The 14908-nt window shown below is 34.9% G+C and overlaps 1 protein-coding gene across 3 annotated transcripts in view; it reads right to left on the bottom strand.

The window, feature by feature from the left end:
- LOC143249111 (uncharacterized) overlaps positions 1–14908 on the bottom strand; it is a 58536-nt gene that overhangs the window by 27767 nt on the left and 15861 nt on the right. The window lies entirely within an intron of this gene.

Below are 14908 nucleotides of genomic sequence, written 5' to 3'. Positions count from 1 at the left end.
GCTAAATTACTTTGTGTGATCCGTGTAATGAGAAACAGCAGAAATACCCTGCTGTGTAGTTTTACGCTAAAAGATCAACACATTTATTCCCGAAATGGTTTGTTTATATTATTCAAAAAGTGGTTTTGCATTTTATATATGACTTCTTTTAAAACAAATTGGCGCCGATTTGTGTATGAATTCATATTTAGAAGTTTCGACAGGTGTCATCACACTCACTTGTGTGGTGTTACGACATAATTAATACTTTACAAAAACAGTATTATAGAAGTGCCGAAACGAAAACTGGAAGGAGTGGCAAGTATATTTCTAACTCAAAAAATGTGTACAGCAAGAAAATAAAATTAGAAGAAATTAATTTCCTCACTTCCAAATATACGAGTACAGTGTATTTGATGACCGTAATAATATGCTTTATAAGAATAACAAACAAAAACAAAAATAAGACAAAACAAATAAACTTATCCTTATATGTTTACCATTTTATGACTTCAATTTTTTTCTCAGTTGGTAGAGGTTCTTTCCTTCTTTGTTCCTATCCTTTCATTACTGATGGAAACCAATAATGTCATTATTCTTGATTGCATAATTCCGTATCATGACTGATCATATTCTTATATTCTTTGTACTACTCCTATTAAACTGTATTGTAGGTTCACGTACAGTTTTTGCTTTGTTTAGTAGTTTCTTTGACACAACGCTACATATTGGGCTATCTCTTCTCTGTCCACTGCGGGAAATTGAACCCCGGTGTTTGACTTTGCAAATCCAGATACTTACCACCGATTCACTTGAAGGACGCTGTGAGTGATATGTAGTACATTTTCCTAACAAAACTGTGATGATAAAACATTTTCATTTTAGCTTTAGAAAACAATACATACATATGTAATTATTACTAACTTTTTTATGCTTTAACATTTACTTTTTTGAACAAAAAATATGTGTATTCTCAATTTCAAATGTTCTTGTACGAGTTCTATAAAACTTTTATTATAATAATAATTTTATTAGTTTGTTTGTCTGTAATTAAGCACAAAACTACTCAATGGACTATATGCATTCTGCCCATCACGGGTATCGAAACCCGATTTCTAGCTATTAGAGTCGTGGATATAGCGCTATGTCGATGGGGGCAATAATTTTCATATCGCTGTAAAAAAATAAATCATGTTTATAAATTAAACCACACGATACTCAACGATACGTTTTATAATCATATAGCAACATATTTAAACAATAAAGCTGTATCATTAGTTGTTTCTTGGCCATTACGTATCCTCTGGTGGTGATGTGACACATCATCTGAAAACTTGCTGTTCAGATCTTTTATTATGATCGTTCCATTTAGTACTGTAAAAATAGGCATAGCTAAATATTTCCTTTATTCGAATCGAAAGTGGATTGTCAACTGAAATACAACGTTTATTTGAGCTTCAAACACTTTCAGCTGTAACTTTTTTGTGTGGAAAAATGTGTTGCAATACAACTTTTGAAATACTACACACTTATCAGATCTCATCAAATCGTGGCCAGTCGTGGCCTAGAAATGAAAGAGTTCAGACATGTAATGAGTCATAGTTTGCTCTACGTTACATTAATAATGGGCAACACACTTTGTGGCAGTTCTTGCACTACGAGATTGGCGATACAATTCTTCTATTTAGTTAGATAAAAGTAGCTAGAGAGTTATCACTGGCCACTATTGTGTATGCATACATACATTATATATATATAACCCACTTATGAAAGGTTCTGAACAAAACTAAAACCTTTAGACTCAGAAGCCTAAGGTAATTTCAAATATTCAAAACTTTCTCTGTCTTTATTTATTTTTATCACTTAAAAAAATTAAATGAATTAATTTATCTGTCCCGTAAGTTATCAGGATCTTAAGATAGTGCTGCTACTAAAACTGTAGGTTATTTATAATTAACACGACCAGACTGGTATTGTTTTTCTCATTTAGCAGTGTAAGACTAGAGGGAAGGCAGCTAGTCATCACCATCCATCGCCAACTCTTGGGCTACTCTTTTACCAACAAATAGTGGGATTGACCGTCACTTATAACGCCCCCACGACTGAAAGGGCGAGCATGTTTGGTGCGACAGGGATTCGAACCAGCGACCCTCAGATTACGAGTCGAACGCCTTAACCCACCTGACCATTCCGAGCTCACACTAAGTTCAAACGTCTCCATTTCACGTCCTGGAAAAAACACTTGTTTTATAAATACACTTGGATCATATTTTATCTAATGGGCCTGAACGTCACCATTATTGAACTCACATTAAATGTCGCATTTTATAAATAGACTTTGTTTTCTTTTATCCAATGGGCTCTGAGAGATACTTAAGTTTATCATTATATGAATTCCGAGATGGTCCTTTTCTTCTTGTTGTTAAAGTAATTGCATTCTTCAAGGATAATGTGGTGCCAATAAGAGGCTCATTTTGCTGTTTCATTCCACAACTCTTCCACAAGTGGGAATGTTGGGTTCAGTACAGCTGTCTGAACAAAGATGGGGGGGGGATAATAAAAACATTCCGATTCGGATCAAGATAACGAAAGACATTGACTGATTCACGTTAACAACGAATCCCAGTAAAAGCACATGCATTTAAATTTTTTAACTATATCTTATCAAGATTTATATATGTATAAGCCATTATTCTCTAGCCATGATTTTCATCATTTAAAGCCATTAAAAGCTCATGGTTTGGATTCTAATTTATATTGAAAAGAGCTGTAAAAAGTGGTTCGCTTTCTGAGTATACGCCTTTATAAAAAGCGATTTCACTGTTTAATAAAAAAACTCGACGTCTTATTGAATTAAAGTGTTAGATGGTTAATCCATTCAACACAATTATACGTATTTACTCATTCAAATAAAGTCACCAAAACACATACACACACACATATATTCCATACCTTACACCATTATTTTGACGAAACAGTACGAATCAAAAAGGCTAGCATTCGTAGGCGAATGTATCATGTAATTTTCATGCAATTCTTAACATGGCCAATACTGACGCCTGAAAAAACGTGAAAACAAAGAAAAATTGGAAATTGTCTATATCACTGCCTGAGACCTGCAAGATTTGTACCAAATCCCATCTAAGGTAGTTTATATGTACATCAACAATCCACGAAAGCCCAGAATTTTGTGCTTTTCTCAATGAAAATGTGAGTAAAATATAAAAATTCCAACTTGTCCATATCTCTGTTTAAGACCGATAAAAATCTTCTTTAGTAAAATGTCCCATTTAAATTGGCCAAAATACAGCGAAATAATTGTCAACAAATACTAAAATTATACTTGTGGCATTTTGACCTCCTATCACGATAAAAATTGAGCAAGTCCGCCACTTATCTTCGCCAATGTGGTAGACCTGTAGAAAAGTATCTTTGTTCCAAAGCTTGTGTAAACTGGCCGCAATTTGAACGAGTAATTGATCAAAGACCTCATAATATGCTTTTTTTGTAAGCTCTGACTCTTAAAAAACAAAGAACTCAAAAGTGTAAACCCAACATTTTTTGTTTCTCAATGTGCTTGACGCAAGAAAATTTATATTTGTGTCAATTTTCAACTTAATTACTATAAACATGACAGCACAGGAGCCCAAAATATACATTTTTGGTTTGTTTAAACTTTGAATACATAAAATCTTCCAAAAGACCTAAAAAAAAAAACGATGAAAAAGTTGTGTGGTAAAATTAGACCAAAGTATAACATTATCACGTTTAAAGTAAATCTTCCAAGAAAGGAAGGAATGATGGTTGGTTAGAAGAAGAGGAAAGAAAGAAAAAGAAGAAACAATAGGAAAACGGCATGTTTCTCCGAAGAGTCAAAACAGAGAAAAACAATGACAGTAAATTAGTAGAGTATATACTTCCTCTACACGGCCCTTAAAAATACGAAAATGTTCGTATGCCTGTCTTTATTAATAGATACGAACTGTATTTTGCAGGACAATGAGAAATAATGTTCTACATCTGTCCACCAAATTTCATCAAACTCTGATTATTTTTGACTGAGTCATAGGTCAAAAATAGTGTGTGAAATCAGTCCCTATATTAAGTATAAGGATTTTTTTTATTTTCGTAACCTTGCTGTGATCTTGATCCACCAATAACTAATCATTTTTAAGTTGGTATCTGTGATGAAATGGACAAGCATGTTTGGAATCACGAGGATTGGAACCCACGGCCGTCAGAGTACCACTCAAACGCCCTAACCATCTGGCCATGCCATTTTGGAGAAGTTTTCCTGATAAACATATACACACGCAGGGATGAAACACAACTCGCCTTTAGTGGTGGAGATAAAAATTTCAAGTTGACCAGACCTCATTAACACCATATTTTCCTGAAAACTAAAACATGCTGTTTTTTACTTAAAACAGTGCAGATGCTAATGGAGACACGCTTTTGTCATGTATATTTATTATCCATAGCACGTTTCTTTAATCAAAAAATTATCCAAATTAAAACAGTGCCAAAATACACAATGTTTCATGTAGGTCGTTAAAGTCACCTTAGCGCTATATTCAGAGATGTAACAACATCACTAAAGGATTTCAAGTTGCATAATACGAGCTGAAGAATACTGAACGATATCCAAACTGTAGATCCAATTGTCCGTGGTCAATTGGACCACTCTGTTACTGACAAAAATAAGAATCGAGCCTTGCACTTTTGGGACGTGGAGGCATTTTTTTTATAAGAGTAACGGTCAAATTTCACTATTCGACTACACTATTGGAAGTCCCTAGTGGTGCAGCGGTATGTCTGCGGACTCCCACTACTAAAAACCGGCTTTCGAAACCCGTGAAGGACAAAGCACCGATAGCCCATTGTATAGCTTTGTGCTTAACTACAAACCAAACAGTAACTAGTAAGATGACAGTTGATATAGGAACACAAGTTATAAATGATTTATGTAGACCAAAACTTCAATTAAAAATGGCTATAACTATTTCAAATTTGAGAAAGATTAAAGTACAGGGAAAGATCTTACAATATTTGAGTTCTTAAAGAAGTAATTACAAAAAAATAACTTAGAAATGTATGAAGTGATGTCCGATTTTAGGTTGAGAAAAAGGATTTCAAACTTTTTAAAAGTTATTTAGTCAATAATGTGTTTCATTATTATTAATTACTTCCTGCCAACGATTCACAAGCTTCTGAATACCACTTTTATAACATTCTTGGGGTTTAAAGGAAAAGAATATAGAGAGGGCAGTTTGACATTTTCATGTGTTACAAGTTCTTTTCCACCAAGATAGCTCTGCAACCTTCGAAATAAATGATAATCAGATGGGGCAAGGTCTTGAAAAAAAAAGAGGATGTGGAAGTTTTCCCAGCCGAGATCTTCAGTCTTTGCAGATGTGATCCTTGTTGTATGGAGCCGTGCATTATCCTGGTGTAACACAACACCCTTACAATTGATTAAAGCAGATCTCTTTTCTTTCAGTGCTTCAAGTGCTCTAACTGTTGACAATAAATTGATTTTGTTTGTTTTTAATTTCGCGCAAAGCTAGCCGTCCCTAACTTTGCAGTGTAAGACTAGAGGAAAAGCAGCTATTCATCACCACCCACCGACAACTCTTGGATTACTCTTTTACCAACGAATAGTAGGAGTGACCATTACAATATATAACGCTCCCACGGCTGAAAGGGCAAGCATGTTTGGTGTGACGGGGATTGGAATCCGCGACTCTCGGATTACTATTCGAGTGCCTTATCTACCTGGCCATGCCGGGTCAGTTGATAATAAAAGTCTGATGTAATCGTTACATTGAGTTGCAGCAACCCAAAGAGGATCACACCAACAATATTCAACCAAAAGCTTAACAAGACTTTCCTTGGGTTGAGGTCCATTTTGGGCTGTGCTTTAGCCAGTTTACCTGCACTGAGCTATTGTCTGTGGCGCTTAACATTTTTATAACATATCCATTTTTTACCTCCAGTTTCTAACCTATCCAAAAAAGGTAAGTTACATTCAAGTGCAGAGAAGTGCAAATGTCCACTCTTGTTCTAAGGTTGGCTTCTGTCAAATTATAGTGGACCCGTTTTCCAAGTTTTGACACCTTTTCAAGCTGTTGTAGATGACGGTGAACTGTTAAATGGGTTGAATTAAGCTTCTGTACTAGTTCTTCGATTGTTACAGCACAATCTTCGTCAAGTGCAGCCAGCAGCAAATCATCATTAAACTCAACAGGACAACCTGAACGTGGCGCATCACTTAAGCTGTAGCCACCTGATTTTAACTTCTGAAACAACCTTCGACATTTTCTTTCATTAAAAGATTCCGCACCATAAACACCTTGAAGTTTTCGTGTAGTTGCTGCTGCACTATTGCCTTTTTTAAACTCATAAAGCCTTATATGCTCCTCAAACACATCAATCTTCATAAGGGTTTATTTGATTAATGACCTGAAAAAGTGGAATTGGGTTAGTTTTTTATTTGTCTAAACATTTTAATACACGTCCTACTACACATTTTCGTTATTAAAGCCTTCTATAAAGAGAGAAATGATGTACTTTCTGTATTCGCCCTGTATGGTCAAATGGTTAAGGCACTCGATTCGTAATCCGAGGGTCATGGGTTTGAATCCCCATCACCCCAAACATGCTCACCCTTTCAGCCGTGGTGGTGTTATAATGTTACGGTCAATCCCACTATTTGTTAGTAAAAGAGTAGCCCAAGAGTTGGCGGTGGGTGGTGATGACTAGCTGCCTTCCCTCTAGTCTTACACTGCTAAATTAGGGAAGGCTAGCGCAAATAGCCATCGTGTAGCTTCGAGCTAAATTCAAAACAAACCTTTTGTATTAAATTTTCGAACATTACTTCTGGGATGACCTGATAAATATAAAGTGATTAAAACAGAAGAGAGAAGTAAATATTTATTCATCTCTGACTGTGACATTTTCTTCCTTACGAAGGTGCCGTAATGTACACCGGAGCGTATGTTAACGTTACGAACAACCCACAAAAAGAGTATTTTCAATAAACAATACCAGATAATACTTCGACGTTATGCCTCGCTCGAGCATATGTTAACGCCACATATATACAATGAACAAAACTTGTATATTTCTAATTTAAGTCTCGAGGTTTTTTCAAAAGCTAAGCTACCGATGTCAGTCAGGGTTTAAAATTTGATAAGGCAACTTGACTTGTTCAGTCCCAAGTGCATGAATATTGTGCATACATGTGTGTATCAAACGTTGCGGCAGCAGAACACAAAGTGATACACAATTTTCGTTATTTATAAAGATAATTCATCACTGGAGAATAAGGTTAATAAAAGGATTTTTTCCAGTGAGAGAGTTATTAAAATTCAACTGCCACGTAAAGTGTGTAAAAGTCATCAAATTGGGTACGAGTTCTGTACGTGCTTCAACTTAATATTAAAAATAGGTACATATGTCATACCATAACTTCTTTTAAAAAATACATATATAATAACTACCTCCATACTGAAACTTGAAATTGGAAATTTCTTATTAAGTTAATATCAAACTAGGGTCACTATAATCATATCTCACTCCTGAAGAGACAACTTCTGATGTTGCATTACGATAACCACAAGCATGGAACAGAAAGATTGTTTTGTTTTGTATTAAGCACAAAGCTACACAATGGGCTATCTGTGTTCAGCCCACCATGGGTATCGAAACTCGGTTTTTAGCATTGTAAGTCCGCAGACACACCGCTGAGCCACTGGGGGGCTAGGAACAGAAAGACTTATGGTGAATCTACATTAATATATCTATTGATCACTAACATATTGTGAAATATGTGGAACAACTAATCGTTCGTCTTTGATGAGGTAATAAACTCTATCTGATTGGCTCAAGGCACAACTCACGCGAGGTCAGTACAAAAATAAGTGTGCTGGTTATAATAAAGAGGAGGAATATGACTCTGAGAAACACAAGGAACTTTGCACTGTTCTATATTTACCAAACGCAGAGTTTTATTACCTGAAGCTGATGTCGTGATAGTAATGAGTTTATGTCACAAAAGTTTGGTCCGTAAGTTTATACCTGTAATCAATCAAAGAGAATGTTTATTTATGTTATTACCGTGAAGTTATTTTTATTGCTTAACTGTCTACGAAACGTCTGTTTAAAAGATAAAAAACCACTATTATTACGTTTAGTATAACTGCTGTAACGCTTGAGTGTACAGATTATAGATTTTAATTCTGTATCTGTCTTTAATTAATTTTTTAACACCTTTACTCGAATTTATTTCAGAGCTCCATCTCTTAGTTCATTTGCTTAATAACGCCATCGTTTCACATAATCAAATCTACAATTAAGTGTAATACAACTTCACTATTAAAGGATGTTAAGATTTAGTAAACTACATTTATTCTGCAAGTTTTCAAACACGTTATAATCAAGGTTTGCGACCTGGTGACATGTTTTCAGTGTTCTTAAAGGAACAACTTTCACTAGATTCACTAAAATCATTGCTTTCGTGACAAATAATAAAAGAAGATCATACGCCTACCCTATTTGTGTAGTTCCAGGAACTAATGAGTTAGCTTTATTCTTGTGAAGACAGGGGTAGAACAAGAGCACACGTTTCTTCAAGGACACACCAGGTGGTGCATGGTTATCTTTGTATCAAAACAAACAAATGGATAAACCGGTCTATCTCGTGGAAGACACTGTTTACTTCTTCAAATGAAAATAAGGAGATTTAGAGCGTCACGATGAGAGCTCGAGACGTGGCTTCGAGTGATGTATAAAGACAGTCTAATACATTTTCTCCATGACAGCACCTCATGGCGCATTTTTCTTTCAAGGTTGTGGTAAATACATTAGAGTATTTGGGGCAGTAGAATATCAAAAACGTGAGATACCCTAGAAACTAAGCTCAAATTCCCAGATAAATCCTGTCATCTGTTCAAAACGTGCAAATATGCCAAAGTATATCCTTATTATCTTCGACTACATACATGCAGCACCACCTACATTGATCTCTCACATAGCCCTAACTGGGCCATGAACTGACAACATATACCTTTCATCCAGTACCATAAAAACTTTAAGATAAAAATCATATACACTTGCAAAGAGAGAAAGAGAAAAAAACACGTATTTTTTCAGGTTTGACAAAAAAGGAAAGACAGGACTTCAATAGCGCAAGCCCCTTCCAACATCAGAGAGGGTGTGTTCCGACAAACCGACAGCTGGCTTGTTCAGCTAGCATTGTACGTAAAGTTTTAAGCTGTATATGGAAATAATGAAGAGGTGTAGCTCAACTTCAAAGATTAGTAAAAAGCATCTCTGTTTACTTCTCAGACAGTATTGAGGGAAGATCCTGTTAGTTTGTCATCAAATCCCATTCACACTGTGTATAAAAAATTGAGAAACATCTGGTCACATAAACGGAGATATACGTGTATGTCGGAGCCTATACAGTAAATAGAGCCTCGGGACGTAGCAAGGTTTGAAATTAATCCCAGATAAAGCAACGTTTCAAACATCCTTTGTTATTTTGTCAATTATTTTAAATAATTTGATGTTTAATACTTCTGAGTCCTGTTTATGATGTTTCTTCGTCTTTGATAATTATATCCATATATGTAATGTAATGTAACACATTTTTCTTATCGAAAGTCGCTGATAAATGGTGAAACAATCGAACCTTTCAAGATTAATATCGAAACTACGAAATTACATAAAAGAAACTGAAGTCATGAAAGCAGACATGTGTTACTAGTCGCAGTTAACATTATCACGAGTCAGTAAGGCTTACTCCTACTTATTAAAATAAATGTTGTGAATATAAATAGGAACATTTTATGAAGTTAATTTTCTCTTCGTGATTTCAGTCTTATTTACATCTTACTGAAAGAAATATCTGCAGCTGTTTTACCAGTTGTTTGGCGCAGATAGCCTAAATGCTTTACGTCATAAACCACCAACCAACCAACCAACCATTCGTGACTTCTGTCGCCTTCTAACGTCAAACAAAAAGGTTTATTTTCGAAAATTCACGCAAAGCTAGTCGTCCTTAATTTAGAAGTGATAGATTAGAGTTAAGGCAGATAGTCAACACTACTCACAGCCAATATTTGGACTACTCTTTAACAACAAATAGTGGTAATGACCTTCACATTTTAACGCTCGACGGCTGAAAAGGCATGTTCAGTGAAGGGATTCGAACTTGCAATCCGCAGATTGCCCTAACCACCAAACAAAGAGGTATGTGAGTGAGTGTGGGCAAGAAGCGGATTTTGAAAACACCTAAGTGTGTGCGTTGTAATTTCAAAAGTTTGAACATCACATTGTACATTTAATTAAAATAATAATTTAGCCTAAATCAGGTATATACGTTGGAGTCAGATTTATATATTGAGAAATTGTTCAATTTTTCATTTTTGTTTCTTTCTTGTTTTGATTTAAAGGCGTTGATCAGGCCAATACAAAAATTTAATATAGTTTTTTCATAACTGTTGGTATACTAAATTATTTTGTTTGTCGGCATCTAAACTTTTTTCTCTATGATATTTCAAAACCCCTTTAGTCTTAGCGATACTGAAGATAAAATTTTCCAAGTTTAAATGAAACGGATAAAAGTTTCATTAATATGATCTAAAGTAAGAAATTATAAATTACCCTGTGCCGTAAAGCGAGGAAACTATTCGAAATTCGATAACATACACGTATACCAAAAAATAGTACAACAGTTTATCAGCAATACGAGGTTTATAAAGAAAAATGTTTCATTTTACCTCTTATAAAACAAAACTAAAATAAGAGTAACGAACCTTACAAACCATTTGTGTCAATTTTTCGAACAAGGTGAATGAACTGATATTATGATTACATAAAACCTAAAGAAAAACACTTTTTTTTTTTCCGGTCAGTTTATATCCAGCAATGAAAAATATAATTATCTGGGTGTTGCTCAACAATAATAATAAACAAAATGTAATAATGTTTTCATACTTTTCTTCTAAGAAAGAGTGTTAAAATATTTAACTGATCTAACTGTCTATCCAACAACGTACATTCTTTGTTAGTGCTAACATTTCGAACTTCGTACTAAGTCTTTAGAACCAGAGAGAGACTTAACATGGACCCTGAAATGTTCTCGTAAACAAATTCAAGGTAGAAGAAGTCCACACTCGTGGACGTGCAAAAAAAAAAAAAACGCATTGTAGCAAATCTAGCTCTCTATCTAATGATAGGCCTGGCATGGCCAAGTGGTTAAGGCACTCGATCGTAATTTAAGGGTCGCGGGTTCGAATCCTATTCACATGCTCGCCCTTTCAGCCATGGGGTCTAACGAAAAGTGACGGTTAATCCCACTATTAGTTGGTAAAAGAGTAGCCCAAGAGTTGGTGATGGGTGGTGATGACTAGCTGCCTTCCCTCTTGTTTTACACAGAAAAATTAGGGACGACTAGAGCAGACTACCCTCGTATAGCTTTGCGCGAAATTCAAAACAAATCAAATCAAACTATCTAATGACATAAAATGATAAAAATCTAACTTCCTATTCAATGACATTCGTTGTTGAAAATTTAGCTGCTTACCTGATGGTAGACATTGTCGCAAATCTATCTATCTTATGGCATACAATGCAAAAATCCTGCTTTCTATCCAATGGTAGACACTGCTGAAATGTAGCTGCCTGACCAATGGCCATATATAATGTTGAAAATAAGCTATTCATGTGTCATTTGTAATTGTAAAGAAAGCTTGAACTAGCGTCTGAAATATTCTTATTTACAAACAATTTATTAGGCTTTTTACAATAACTGGACTTTTTTTTTTCCACGAGATATTTAATCAGTGAAATTATAACAGTTCTAACCTAACTGTAACTTTAACAAATACACATGTTAGATATATTGTGTTTTGTCAAAATCGTTCATTTACATATAAACACTCAAATAATTATCTATAGTTGTAAGATTTCACACTAGAATGTTACCCTTGAAATACGTGTAAAATGGTAAAACATATGTAATAATTTATTTAAATTTAATGTAATTATTTGTGAATTTCTTCAGTAAATTTGAAAAAAAAAAACACGTTACAAATGCACCTTTGCTGTTTCTCGAAAAAATTATTGAATCGATTTTGATAAACATTAATAACCACAAATTTACTTCCGAAAAAAATCAATTTTAAATGATGAGTTTTGTTAATTTTCAGAAATATGCAGTAAAATCACATAAGGTGAAAAAAAAATTTACTCTGGTTTCCAGATAACGAACGATTTCCCAACATACATATTACCAAAAGACAGTCTAAAAAGAGTTGGAGCAACGTACTAGCTTACCAAGAATCGCATTTAATACAAATGCGCAGCGTTTATGTGTTGTTTTTTATTAGATGGATTTCTAGACAGTAAAATTGAAAGTATGCGTCAGTATTTTTGTTGTTGTTTCTGTCACAATGCTAAAGAACAGAAAAATCAGTTGCTAGTGAAGTATAAAAACTGATGAGATTGAGATCGTTCTCAGACCAGTTTGGCGAACAAGGAGGAGCACATACAACCTGCGTATTACTCAGCCAGTAATTTGTTTGACCTTGATATGCAGTCAGAATCTTTCATATCCCCAGGACGTTTATTGGAAGAGGCACGGATACAATTCCACGAACCTGTCTATTTGCACACAGAAAGTGAGTTCTCTAAAACGTCCAGACATTTCCCTCTAGGCTTATTTTGATTACCTTTCGTTTTAAACCAGTTGCATTTCATCAGTAGAAATGTTAAACCAAAGCAACTTTTCATCATTTGTGAACCTTTTGACGTTCCACGTTTGCAACAGCTATAGGAAAAACCGTTCTTAAATCTCAAAACTGTGTTTAAATAAATACATACATTTAAAGTCATGTTAACAATCTACATTTTCAACTTGAACAACACTTTATGCGATACAAAGGCAAAACGGTCAGGTCAGAGAATAAGATTCTAATAAAGCTGTCCATGATTTAGAACTACTGGTCACAGAAATGGTAACCAGTCACCGTATCCTGGCACCTACACGAATACGCTTAAGCGAATATTGCGCTCATAGCTGAAGTTTTAAGCGTATTAATTAGTATACAGCGGTCTCAAAAATGGACTTTCCAAGATATAATTCGATATGCTAACCATTAAGCCTGAAACAGAGCTGAGCATTTTATTGAATTTTCCTTTTATAAATTGAAAGACAAGTACAAACTTTCAACATTTTGTTCAGATCTAAAAGCAATTCAATATTTAGTAATTGTGAAAAATAAAATTTATGTCAAAAATGTTGTTCATTACTTTATTCTTGTGTTGTTTATAAATCAAAGCGGGAAATATTAACAATGATAATTATGTTCTGCAATACGTTCTTGGGAATTACATAATATGCATTCAATTAGTACTTGTTTATGTTCATAAAAAACAAGAATAAGGATGTGATTTTGTAAATATCACTTGTGTCGAGATAAGAAAAAAAGGACTGATATCAAACTAAAATTATTTTGTAGGCGTAAAAAAAAAGTCGAGTTAATAAAAGGATTCAAGTGAATTGGAATCTCGCTAAAATGGATCGTCACTTAACATGTTAACATGAAACTTTCTGCAACCAAATTAAAAGAATGGGATTTTATTGTTTCACGTTATAAGGATGCGACGCATCTCGTCCACCGATACAGTTATTATGGTCATAACAGACTATCATGTAGCAAAGTCAGTGGAGCTGAAAAAAAGAAAGTATGAATATTAGCACTAATTTCTCCTTTTCATTTAAAATCCAACCAAATTTACACAAAGGCGCATGTTAGCTGAGGAATAAGAAAAACTAGAAGAATACCAAAGTATGTATTTTTGAACTTGGATATTTTATATTCCACTTTCATAAGGTTTAACATATCGATTTTCTATATAGACTTTAGCCTTTTACTTACTTACCATACATTAATTGCGTGATTTATTAGTAAAATTAGAAGCTTAAAAATATATATACATTTATTGATAAAGCTTGTTTTGGAATTTTAACGCAAAGCTACAAAAAAGGCTATCTAGACACAGTCATTCTTACTTTTCAACCGATAGGTAGCTCAGTCAACAACCCCCAACGTCAACTTACGTTCACTCTAGTCTGATCAAAAACTGGGATTTGATTGTTACTCTTTAAATGCATGCACAACATCTAAACGCGAAGCGCATTTCTATAGCAACAACCTCAGCAAAATAAAGCAGAATATAACACTATGTAACAAAATTTTTACTTTTTCTTGTTCCTGAACAGAAAGTGTTATTTCCCAATTGCTTATGCCTAAAGTAAATGGAAAAAAGACCTATTTTTCTCTTCAAACTTTGCTTTTGTGGCCTGGGTAATGAAATTTTCAAATTTACCCATTTTCCAGTATATTCAACATTGATTCAGTGCTGAGTAGCTGATGCCGAGCTTTTGACATCTAGGCTCAAGTAGCGTGGATGGTTTGTTTGTTTGTTTTGAATTTCGAGGGCTATCTGTGCTAGCCGTCCCTAATTTAGCAGTGTAAGACTAGAGGGAATGCAGCTAGTCATCACCACCCACCGCCGACTCTTGGGCTACTCTTTTACTAACGAATAGTGGGATTAACCGCACATTATAACGCCCCCACGGCTGGAAGGGCGAGCATGTTTGGCGTGACCGGGATGCGAACCCGCAACCCTCAGATTACGAGTCGCACACCTTAACACGCTTGGCCATGCCGGGCCTGTTGGATTTCTTAAACCAAAGTGTGCACGTCGCAAGTCAGAAAAAGCGTCGCCGACATTTTTCACGCTTCTTCACTCATCAAAATGGGCTCTGCTTCTACCCCAATGTATTCGGTCTGTGCGAGGCAATTGGAATTGCCTATAACCCGAACGAGCGACTGGCGCCTCTTCATTGATAGCTCAT

This window comes from Tachypleus tridentatus, chromosome 4 (genome assembly GCF_004210375.1).
Source record: "Tachypleus tridentatus isolate NWPU-2018 chromosome 4, ASM421037v1, whole genome shotgun sequence".
Classification (NCBI taxonomy): Eukaryota; Metazoa; Arthropoda; class Merostomata; order Xiphosura; family Limulidae; genus Tachypleus; species Tachypleus tridentatus.
This window is presented reverse-complemented; position numbering and strand designations above follow the sequence as displayed.